Below are 12,661 nucleotides of genomic sequence, written 5' to 3' on the forward strand. Positions count from 1 at the left end.
GATACTGTGTAAAAACTGACGTATTTCAATGAGAACACGCTGGTTTTGACACAATAACTACAAAACTGATGTATTTCAATGAGAAAACGCTGGTTTTGACACAATAAGTACAAAACTGACGTATTTCAATGAGAACACGCTGGTTTTGACACAATAAGTACAAAACTGACGTATTTCAGTGAGAAAACGCTGGTTTTGATAAAAAAACGTTCAAAACAATGATACTGTGTAAAAACTGACGTATTTCAATGAGAACACGCTGGTTTAGACACAATAACTACAAAACTGATGTATTTCAATGAGAAAACGCTGGTTTTGACACAATAAGTACAAAACTGACGTATTTCAGTGAAAAAACGCTGGTTTTGACACAATAACTACAACACTGACGTATTTCAATGAGAAAACGCTGGTTTTGACACAAAACGTTCAAATCTATGCTACTGTGTCAAAACTGACGTATTTCAATAAGAACACGCTGGTTTTGACACAAAACGTTCAAATCTATGATACTGTGTCAAAACTGACGTATTTCAATGAGAACACGCTGGTTTTGACACAATAAGTACAAAACTGACGTATTTCAATGAGAACACGCTGGTTTTGACACAATAAGTACAAAACTGACGTATTTCAGTGATAAAACGCTGGTTTTGATAAAAAAACGTTCAAAACAATGATACTGTGTCAAAACTGACGTATTTCAATGAGAACACGCTGGTTTTGACACAATAAGTACAAAACTGACGTATTTCAGTGAGAAAACGCTGGTTTTGATAAAAAACGTTCAAAACAATGATACTGTGTAAAAACTGACGTATTTCAATGAGAACACGCTGGTTTAGACACAATAACTACAAAACTGATGTATTTCAATGAGAAAACGCTGGTTTTGACACAATAAGTACAAAACTGACGTATTTCAGTGAAAAAACGCTGGTTTTGACACAATAACTACAACACTGACGTATTTCAATGAGAAAACGCTGGTTTTGACACAAAACGTTCAAATCTATGCTACTGTGTCAAAACTGACGTATTTCAATAAGAACACGCTGGTTTTGACACAAAACGTTCAAATCTATGATACTGTGTCAAAACTGACGTATTTCAATGAGAAAACGCTGGTTTTGACACAATAAGTTCAAAACGGACTTTTTTCAATGAGAAAATGCTGGTTTTGACACAATAAGTACAAAACTGACGTATTTCAGTGCGAAAACGCTGGTTTTGACACAATAACTGCAACACTGACGTATTTCAATGAGAAAACGCTTGTTTTGACACAATAAGTTCAAAATGGACTTTTTTCAATGAGAACACGCTGGTTTTGACACAATAAGTACAAAACTGACGTATTTTCATGAGAAAATGCTGGTTTTGACACAAAACGTTCAAATCTATGATACTGTGTCAAAACTGACGTATTTCAATGAGAACACGCTGGTTTTGACACAATAACTGCAACACTGACGTATTTCAATGAGAAAACGCTGGTTTTGACACAATAAGTTCAAAATGGACTTTTTTCAATGAGAAAACGCTGGTTTTGACAAAATAAGTACAAAACTGACGTATTTCAGTGAGAAAACGCTGCTTTTGACACAATAACTACAAAACTGACGTATTTCAATGAGATAACGCTGGTTTTGACACAAAACGTTCAAATCTATGCTACTGTGTCAAAACTGACGTATTTCAATAAGAACACGCTGGTTTTGACACAAAACGTTCAAATCTATGATACTGTGTCAAAACTGACGTATTTCAATGAGAACACGCTGGTTTTGACACAATAAGTACAAAACTGACGTATTTCAGTGAGAAAACGCTGGTTTTGATAAAAAAACGTTCAAAACAATGATACTGTGTAAAAACTGACGTATTTCAATGAGAACACGCTGGTTTTGACACAATAACTACAAAACTGATGTATTTCAATGAGAAAACGCTGGTTTTGACACAATAAGTACAAAACTGACATATTTCAGTGAAAAAACGCTGGTTTTGACACAATAACTACAACACTGACGTATTTCAATGAGAAAACGCTGGTTTTGACACAAAACGTTCAAATGTATGCTACTGTGTCAAAACTGACGTATTTCAATAAGAACACGCTGGTTTTGACACAAAACGTTCAAATCTATGCTACTGTGTCAAAACTGACGTATTTCAATAAGAACACGCTGGTTTTGACACAAAACGTTCAAATCTATGATACTGTGTCAAAACTGACGTATTTCAATGAGAACACGCTGGTTTTGACACAATAAGTACAAAACTGACGTATTTCAGTGAGAAAACGCTGGTTTTGATACAAAACGTTCAAAACAATGATACTGTGTAAAAACTGACGTATTTCAATGAGAACACGCTGGTTTTGACACAATAACTACAAAACTGATGTATTTCAATGAGAAAACGCTGGTTTTGACACAATAAGTACAAAACTGACGTATTTCAGTGAAAAAACGCTGGTTTTGACACAATAACTACAACACTGACGTATTTCAATGAGAAAACGCTGGTTTTGACACAATAAGTACAAAACTGACGTATTTCAATGAGAAAACGCTGGTTTGACACAATGTACAAAACTGACATATTTCAGTGAGAAAACGCTGGTTTTGAATCAAAACGTTCAAACTATGATACTGTGTCAAAACTGACGTATTTCAATAAGAACACGCTGGTTTTGACACAAAACGTTCAAATCTATGATACTGTGTCAAAACTGACGTATTTCAATGAGAACACGCTGGTTTTGACACAATAAGTACAAAACTGACGTATTTCAGTGAGAAAACGCTGGTTTTGATAAAAAAACGTTCAAAACAATGATACTGTGTAAAAACTGACGTATTTCAATGAGAACACGCTGGTTTAGACACAATAACTACAAAACTGATGTATTTCAATGAGAAAACGCTGGTTTTGACACAATAAGTACAAAACTGACGTATTTCAGTGAAAAAACGCTGGTTTTGACACAATAACTACAACACTGACGTATTTCAATGAGAAAACGCTGGTTTTGACACAAAACGTTCAAATCTATGCTACTGTGTCAAAACTGACGTATTTCAATAAGAACACGCTGGTTTTGACACAAAACGTTCAAATCTATGATACTGTGTCAAAACTGACGTATTTCAATGAGAAAACGCTGGTTTTGACACAATAAGTTCAAAACGGACTTTTTTCAATGAGAAAATGCTGGTTTTGACACAATAAGTACAAAACTGACGTATTTCAGTGCGAAAACGCTGGTTTTGACACAATAACTGCAACACTGACGTATTTCAATGAGAAAACGCTTGTTTTGACACAATAAGTTCAAAATGGACTTTTTTCAATGAGAACACGCTGGTTTTGACACAATAAGTACAAAACTGACGTATTTTCATGAGAAAATGCTGGTTTTGACACAAAACGTTCAAATCTATGATACTGTGTCAAAACTGACGTATTTCAATGAGAACACGCTGGTTTTGACACAATAACTGCAACACTGACGTATTTCAATGAGAAAACGCTGGTTTTGACACAATAAGTTCAAAATGGACTTTTTTCAATGAGAAAACGCTGGTTTTGACAAAATAAGTACAAAACTGACGTATTTCAGTGAGAAAACGCTGCTTTTGACACAATAACTACAAAACTGCCGTATTTCAATGAGATAACGCTGGTTTTGACACAAAACGTTCAAATCTATGATACTGTGTCAAAACTGACGTATTTCAATGAGAACACGCTGGTTTTGACACAATAAGTACAAAACTGACGTATTTCAGTGAGAAAACGCTGGTTTTGATAAAAAAACGTTCAAAACAATGATACTGTGTAAAAACTGACGTATTTCAATGAGAACACGCTGGTTTTGACACAATAACTACAAAACTGATGTATTTCAATGAGAAAACGCTGGTTTTGACACAATAAGTACAAAACTGACATATTTCAGTGAAAAAACGCTGGTTTTGACACAATAACTACAACACTGACGTATTTCAATGAGAAAACGCTGGTTTTGACACAAAACGTTCAAATCTATGCTACTGTGTCAAAACTGACGTATTTCAATAAGAACACGCTGGTTTTGACACAAAACGTTCAAATCTATGCTACTGTGTCAAAACTGACGTATTTCAATAAGAACACGCTGGTTTTGACACAAAACGTTCAAATCTATGATACTGTGTCAAAACTGACGTATTTCAATGAGAACACGCTGGTTTTGACACAATAAGTACAAAACTGACGTATTTCAGTGAGAAAACGCTGGTTTTGATACAAAACGTTCAAAACAATGATACTGTGTAAAAACTGACGTATTTCAATGAGAACACGCTGGTTTTGACACAATAACTACAAAACTGATGTATTTCAATGAGAAAACGCTGGTTTTGACACAATAAGTACAAAACTGACGTATTTCAATGAGAACACGCTGGTTTTGACACAATAAGTACAAAACTGACGTATTTCAGTGAGAAAACGCTGGTTTTGATAAAAAAACGTTCAAAACAATGATACTGTGTAAAAACTGACGTATTTCAATGAGAACACGCTGGTTTAGACACAATAACTACAAAACTGATGTATTTCAATGAGAAAACGCTGGTTTTGACACAATAAGTACAAAACTGACGTATTTCAGTGAAAAAACGCTGGTTTTGACACAATAACTACAACACTGACGTATTTCAATGAGAAAACGCTGGTTTTGACACAAAACGTTCAAATCTATGCTACTGTGTCAAAACTGACGTATTTCAATAAGAACACGCTGGTTTTGACACAAAACGTTCAAATCTATGATACTGTGTCAAAACTGACGTATTTCAATGAGAACACGCTGGTTTTGACACAATAAGTACAAAACTGACGTATTTCAATGAGAACACGCTGGTTTTGACACAATAAGTACAAAACTGACGTATTTCAGTGATAAAACGCTGGTTTTGATAAAAAAACGTTCAAAACAATGATACTGTGTCAAAACTGACGTATTTCAATGAGAACACGCTGGTTTTGACACAATAAGTACAAAACTGACGTATTTCAGTGAGAAAACGCTGGTTTTGATAAAAAAACGTTCAAAACAATGATACTGTGTAAAAACTGACGTATTTCAATGAGAACACGCTGGTTTAGACACAATAACTACAAAACTGATGTATTTCAATGAGAAAACGCTGGTTTTGACACAATAAGTACAAAACTGACGTATTTCAGTGAAAAAACGCTGGTTTTGACACAATAACTACAACACTGACGTATTTCAATGAGAAAACGCTGGTTTTGACACAAAACGTTCAAATCTATGCTACTGTGTCAAAACTGACGTATTTCAATAAGAACACGCTGGTTTTGACACAAAACGTTCAAATCTATGATACTGTGTCAAAACTGACGTATTTCAATGAGAAAACGCTGGTTTTGACACAATAAGTTCAAAACGGACTTTTTTCAATGAGAAAATGCTGGTTTTGACACAATAAGTACAAAACTGACGTATTTCAGTGCGAAAACGCTGGTTTTGACACAATAACTGCAACACTGACGTATTTCAATGAGAAAACGCTTGTTTTGACACAATAAGTTCAAAATGGACTTTTTTCAATGAGAACACGCTGGTTTTGACACAATAAGTACAAAACTGACGTATTTTCATGAGAAAATGCTGGTTTTGACACAAAACGTTCAAATCTATGATACTGTGTCAAAACTGACGTATTTCAATGAGAACACGCTGGTTTTGACACAATAACTGCAACACTGACGTATTTCAATGAGAAAACGCTGGTTTTGACACAATAAGTTCAAAATGGACTTTTTTCAATGAGAAAACGCTGGTTTTGACAAAATAAGTACAAAACTGACGTATTTCAGTGAGAAAACGCTGCTTTTGACACAATAACTACAAAACTGACGTATTTCAATGAGATAACGCTGGTTTTGACACAAAACGTTCAAATCTATGCTACTGTGTCAAAACTGACGTATTTCAATAAGAACACGCTGGTTTTGACACAAAACGTTCAAATCTATGATACTGTGTCAAAACTGACGTATTTCAATGAGAACACGCTGGTTTTGACACAATAAGTACAAAACTGACGTATTTCAGTGAGAAAACGCTGGTTTTGATACAAAACGTTCAAAACAATGATACTGTGTAAAAACTGACGTATTTCAATGAGAACACGCTGGTTTTGACACAATAACTACAAAACTGATGTATTTCAATGAGAAAACGCTGGTTTTGACACAATAAGTACAAAACTGACGTATTTCAATGAGAACACGCTGGTTTTGACACAATAAGTACAAAACTGACGTATTTCAGTGAGAAAACGCTGGTTTTGATAAAAAAACGTTCAAAACAATGATACTGTGTAAAAACTGACGTATTTCAATGAGAACACGCTGGTTTAGACACAATAACTACAAAACTGATGTATTTCAATGAGAAAACGCTGGTTTTGACACAATAAGTACAAAACTGACGTATTTCAGTGAAAAAACGCTGGTTTTGACACAATAACTACAACACTGACGTATTTCAATGAGAAAACGCTGGTTTTGACACAAAACGTTCAAATCTATGCTACTGTGTCAAAACTGACGTATTTCAATAAGAACACGCTGGTTTTGACACAAAACGTTCAAATCTATGATACTGTGTCAAAACTGACGTATTTCAATGAGAACACGCTGGTTTTGACACAATAAGTACAAAACTGACGTATTTCAATGAGAACACGCTGGTTTTGACACAATAAGTACAAAACTGACGTATTTCAGTGATAAAACGCTGGTTTTGATAAAAAAACGTTCAAAACAATGATACTGTGTCAAAACTGACGTATTTCAATGAGAACACGCTGGTTTAGACACAATAACTACAAAACTGATGTATTTCAATGAGAAAACGCTGGTTTTGACACAATAAGTACAAAACTGACGTATTTCAGTGAAAAAACGCTGGTTTTGACACAATAACTACAACACTGACGTATTTCAATGAGAAAACGCTGGTTTTGACACAAAACGTTCAAATCTATGCTACTGTGTCAAAACTGACGTATTTCAATAAGAACACGCTGGTTTTGACACAAAACGTTCAAATCTATGATACTGTGTCAAAACTGACGTATTTCAATGAGAAAACGCTGGTTTTGACACAGTAAGTTCAAAACGGACTTTTTTCAATGAGAAAATGCTGGTTTTGACACAATAAGTACAAAACTGACGTATTTCAGTGCGAAAACGCTGGTTTTGACACAATAACTGCAACACTGACGTATTTCAATGAGAAAACGCTTGTTTTGACACAATAAGTTCAAAATGGACTTTTTTCAATGAGAACACGCTGGTTTTGACACAATAAGTACAAAACTGACGTATTTTCATGAGAAAATGCTGGTTTTGACACAAAACGTTCAAATCTATGATACTGTGTCAAAACTGACGTATTTCAATGAGAACACGCTGGTTTTGACACAATAACTGCAACACTGACGTATTTCAATGAGAAAACGCTGGTTTTGACACAATAAGTTCAAAATGGACTTTTTTCAATGAGAAAACGCTGGTTTTGACAAAATAAGTACAAAACTGACGTATTTCAGTGAGAAAACGCTGCTTTTGACACAATAACTACAAAACTGACGTATTTCAATGAGATAACGCTGGTTTTGACACAAAACGTTCAAATCTATGCTACTGTGTCAAAACTGACGTATTTCAATAAGAACACGCTGGTTTTGACACAAAACGTTCAAATCTATGATACTGTGTCAAAACTGACGTATTTCAATGAGAACACGCTGGTTTTGACACAATAAGTACAAAACTGACGTATTTCAGTGAGAAAACGCTGGTTTTGATAAAAAAAACGTTCAAAACAATGATACTGTGTAAAAACTGACGTATTTCAATGAGAACACGCTGGTTTTGACACAATAACTACAAAACTGATGTATTTCAATGAGAAAACGCTGGTTTTGACACAATAAGTACAAAACTGACATATTTCAGTGAAAAAACGCTGGTTTTGACACAATAACTACAACACTGACGTATTTCAATGAGAAAACGCTGGTTTTGACACAAAACGTTCAAATGTATGCTACTGTGTCAAAACTGACGTATTTCAATAAGAACACGCTGGTTTTGACACAAAACGTTCAAATCTATGCTACTGTGTCAAAACTGACGTATTTCAATAAGAACACGCTGGTTTTGACACAAAACGTTCAAATCTATGATACTGTGTCAAAACTGACGTATTTCAATGAGAACACGCTGGTTTTGACACAATAAGTACAAAACTGACGTATTTCAGTGAGAAAACGCTGGTTTTGATACAAAACGTTCAAAACAATGATACTGTGTAAAAACTGACGTATTTCAATGAGAACACGCTGGTTTTGACACAATAACTACAAAACTGATGTATTTCAATGAGAAAACGCTGGTTTTGACACAATAAGTACAAAACTGACGTATTTCAGTGAAAAAACGCTGGTTTTGACACAATAACTACAACACTGACGTATTTCAATGAGAAAACGCTGGTTTTGACACAATAAGTACAAAACTGACGTATTTCAATGAGAAAACGCTGGTTTGACACAATGTACAAAACTGACATATTTCAGTGAGAAAACGCTGGTTTTGAATCAAAACGTTCAAACTATGATACTGTGTCAAAACTGACGTATTTCAATAAGAACACGCTGGTTTTGACACAAAACGTTCAAACTATGATACTGTGTCAAAACTGACGTATTTCAATGAGAAAACGCTGGTTTTGACACAATGAGTACAAAAATGACGTATTTCAAAGAGAAAACGCTGGTTTTGACACAATAAGTTCAAAACTATCATACTGTGTCAACACTGACGCATTTCAATGAGAAAACGCTGGTTTTGACACAAAACGTTCAAAACTATGATACTGTGTACAAACTGACCTATTTCAATGAGACAACAGCTGTTTGATGCCACAAGCGAGTTAAACCAAGTCTTACTATGTCAAAACTGACGTATTTCAATGAGAAAATGCTGGTTTTGACACAAAACGTTCAAAACCATGATACTGTGTAAAAATGACGTATTTCAATGAGACAACAGCTGTTTGGTGCCACAGTGAGTTAACCCTCGTAATGTCCTCCCGATAGCCATACACCCTTTGTCCTCTGGGGTCAAAAATGACCCCGTCTGGTTTGACTGTTATTTAAAGCATATCGTATAAATTGTCAATCAATTCTGTGTTACACCTTTAGTCTTACTTCAGTCCAACCCATTACCACAAATTTTGCCCTTCTTTTTTGGAATTTAGGGCCAATAGACCTGGTTTACATAAAAGTATACCCTGTTTTTGAATTTAAAAAATATTAAACAATTAATTATTGTGACTTTATTTTATTTTGACTATTGGACTTAACACAGAGTGGTATATGTCAAAGTTTAGTGTGGATGCTGTTTTTGAATCATTTGAATCATTTCTAATGACAGAACATAATCACACCTGTTGTCCTCTGGGGTCAAAATTGACCCCGTCTGGTGTGACTGTTATTTAAAGAGTATAAAGTGGAAACTTCACCCAATCCTGTGTTGCGCTTATAATTCCAACTTCATTTAAACACGTTAACACAATTTCCTTATTCCATTTGGAATTTAGGGCAAATGCAAATAAGACCTCATTTACATTAACTTTTACCTTGTTTTTGAGTAAAAATAAATAAAATAATTAATTATTCTGACTTAAGTTTACAAACAGAGTCACGTAAGTTAATAGATCATCAAAGACTGGTATATGTCAAAGTTGAGTTAGGATGCTGTTTTTAAACCACTTTAAGTTTTTTTAGTGGCAGCAAATAATCACACCTGTTGTCCTCTCGGGTCAAAAAAGACCCCGTCTGGTTATAAAGTATAATTATCACCCACCTCTGTTTCAACTTTTTACTTGACATCAAACATGTCAACATTCATTTCCAAAACAAATAACTTTTCAAAATCAACTTTTCAGAGCAAAAACAGTCTGAATGTGCCCTCAGTTGCATGTGAGGCAGGTAGTGATGGTGTGATCTTTGCAAATGTATGCATTGCATTTTTGGCACATTTGTGATGATTTGATATCCCTCTGGCGAGCGCAGAGTTGGCACCTCCTTCTTTTGGGTGATGGGCCATGTGAGGCAGCTGGGCAACGGGGCGCTGCTCCAGGGGTAGAGCAGCACTTCAGTTTCTCCATAACCAATCTGGCAGCGGCTGGAGTGCGGGGAAGAACCTTTCACGTCAAGTCAAACTTTATTATAACAAATCACAGTGCAAATACAAATAGTTCAAATTGTGAGGTCACTACAGAAGGAAGAGCAACAGAAATGTACCTCAATGCTGACCTTGCGTCGCTTGATGTGAGGTATCACCAGTTGTCGCCCAAGCTCCTCCATGAACAGCCTCCTCCTGTTGTACTTCCCCTGATTCCAGTCTGGCTTGATCTCAGACCACAGGACAAAGGAGTTGTATGCAGACACATCGAGAATGTTGTAGAAGACAACGAGGGGCCAACGGGCTGTCATTCTTTTGCACGTGTACACACTGGTAACCTGAAAGAAACCCAAAAATATTCAGAAATATCAGTTTATTTTCCTACACACAAATTCAATGCATTATCCTTCCCATATATAATATTATAAATATTATGAATAATAAATGTACAATACCTTGTCAAGGTTATCGACACCCCCTTTGTTGTGATTGTAATCTTCGATGATTTTTGGCCTTTTGTCATCCCTATTGCTTACAGCTGCATCCCGATGCAGAGTACTCATCAGAAGAACAATTTTCGTTTTTTGGGGTGGTAGGACACCAGAGCATGGGTCTCGGTGAAGGCAAACTTCGATGAGAACCGAGCCCTGTCCGTTTTTGACACCAGTGCAGCGGGAAGCCCAGGCCAAGGGCATGTGAAGTAAAGAAGTTGTCAAGTGATCATTTTTCCCTGGAGACCTTCTGTCATGTTTAGGACAACTTGCATGCCCTGATTTTTTTCTGACTGCACACCAGCAGGTTTGCCAGTGTATACCTGTATATTCCATGCAGGACCTGGCATCGCATGCTGGCCATATTTTTATCCCATATTTCCCTGGTTTACTCGGGATGTACTGTTTGAATGGACAGCGACCTCTGAAGGGCACCAGGCGCTCATCCACAGTCACATCAGTGCCTGGATTGTACAACAATGGCAGGAGAGACACCCACTTGTCCCACACGTCTCGAATGGGTGCATCAAAATCGAATCACTCTTGAGATTTTATGAAACATTTTCAGTGTCATGGTAGCACGGAAAATTGCCCTACAAGACTCAGCATGCCATAAACTAGCTGTCGCTTCTTTACTGGATCGGTACACGCCAGCAAGAATCAACAAACCCACATATGCCTGCAGGTCCAGTCGATCCAACTTTCTCCACTTGTTGCCATACACACGTCGCCCGTCCTTGTTCGTCATGTTCAGCACCGCGTCCTCAATTGGCTTGGGCAGAAACATGTCAAAAGTGGAGTTTATGTCATTAATACGAGACCTTGTATATGTGGTTGGTGGCTTGTTTCTCTCTGCTGTCAACATGCGTCGTGTGTCACTGGGAGGGATGGAAGACCAGATCAATGTTTCATCCTTTGAATGGAAATATTCTTCACTCTCAGCCGGGTCCTCTTCCTCAGATTCTTCCTCATCAGTTGATTCTTCCTCTTCATCATAATCAGTGCAGTCCTCCACTTCTGACACTTCTTCCATTTCAGCTTCAGATTCTTCCTCGACATCATGTTCATCATTTTCCTCCACTTCATACACTTCTTCCATTTCAGCTTCAGATTCTTCCTCGACATGTTCATCATTTTCCTCCACTTCATACCCTTCTTCCATTTCTGCAGCAGGCGATGTGGGGGCTTCTTCAGAGTAAGGAGTAGCATGTGGTCTATATGTTGGATCAATCACCTCATCATTATTTTTCTCCTCTTCTGACCCTGAATCCTCCTCATCAGTTGATTCTTCCTCCTCATTATGTTCAGCATTGTCCTCCTGGTCATTCTTCTCCACATCATGGTTCAAAATAAGCTCAAGAGCCTCCTGTGCAGTATAGCTTTTCTGCCTCTTCATTGTGCTGCCTGTCTCTGACTAAAATGCCCCAACATCTGAGACCTGTTTTTGTTTTTTTGTTTTTAGTTTTCTTGACCATTGCTTGACCCAACATATCAAAGAGGTGTGTGTGTGTGTGTGTGTCGTCAGGGGGGGGGTCATCTTTTGGAAAGCAGTATGGTGTGACAATTTGCCCCATTGTACCACTTTGTGCTGTGGGGTCTTTTTGACCCCAGAGGACAACAGAAGTTATTAAATTCAATAAAACACCCATAATTCAATTAAAGTACTTCAAATTTATTTTAATTATGAAGAGCATAGTATGGAACAACCCCCATTATTTCCAGGCCATTTGATGAATAAAAAACACATTTAGACGGCAAAAGATTTAATTTGGGGTCAGAATGACAACACGAGGGTTAAACCAAGTCTTACTATGTCAAAATAGTGAGAAAACGCTGGTTTTGACACAATAAGTACAAAACTGACGTATTTCACTGAGAAAATGCTG

General features: G+C 36.6%; 1 pseudogene; it reads right to left on the reverse strand.

The window, feature by feature from the left end:
• Window positions 1-10,241: 10,241 nt before the first annotated feature.
• Window positions 10,242-12,171, reverse strand: LOC124850534 (annotated as a pseudogene).
• Between the last annotated feature and the right edge of the window lie 490 nt (window positions 12,172-12,661).

The sequence above is a fragment of the Scophthalmus maximus genome, chromosome 9, assembly GCF_022379125.1.
Source record: "Scophthalmus maximus strain ysfricsl-2021 chromosome 9, ASM2237912v1, whole genome shotgun sequence".
NCBI classification, from domain to species: Eukaryota; Metazoa; Chordata; class Actinopteri; order Pleuronectiformes; family Scophthalmidae; genus Scophthalmus; species Scophthalmus maximus.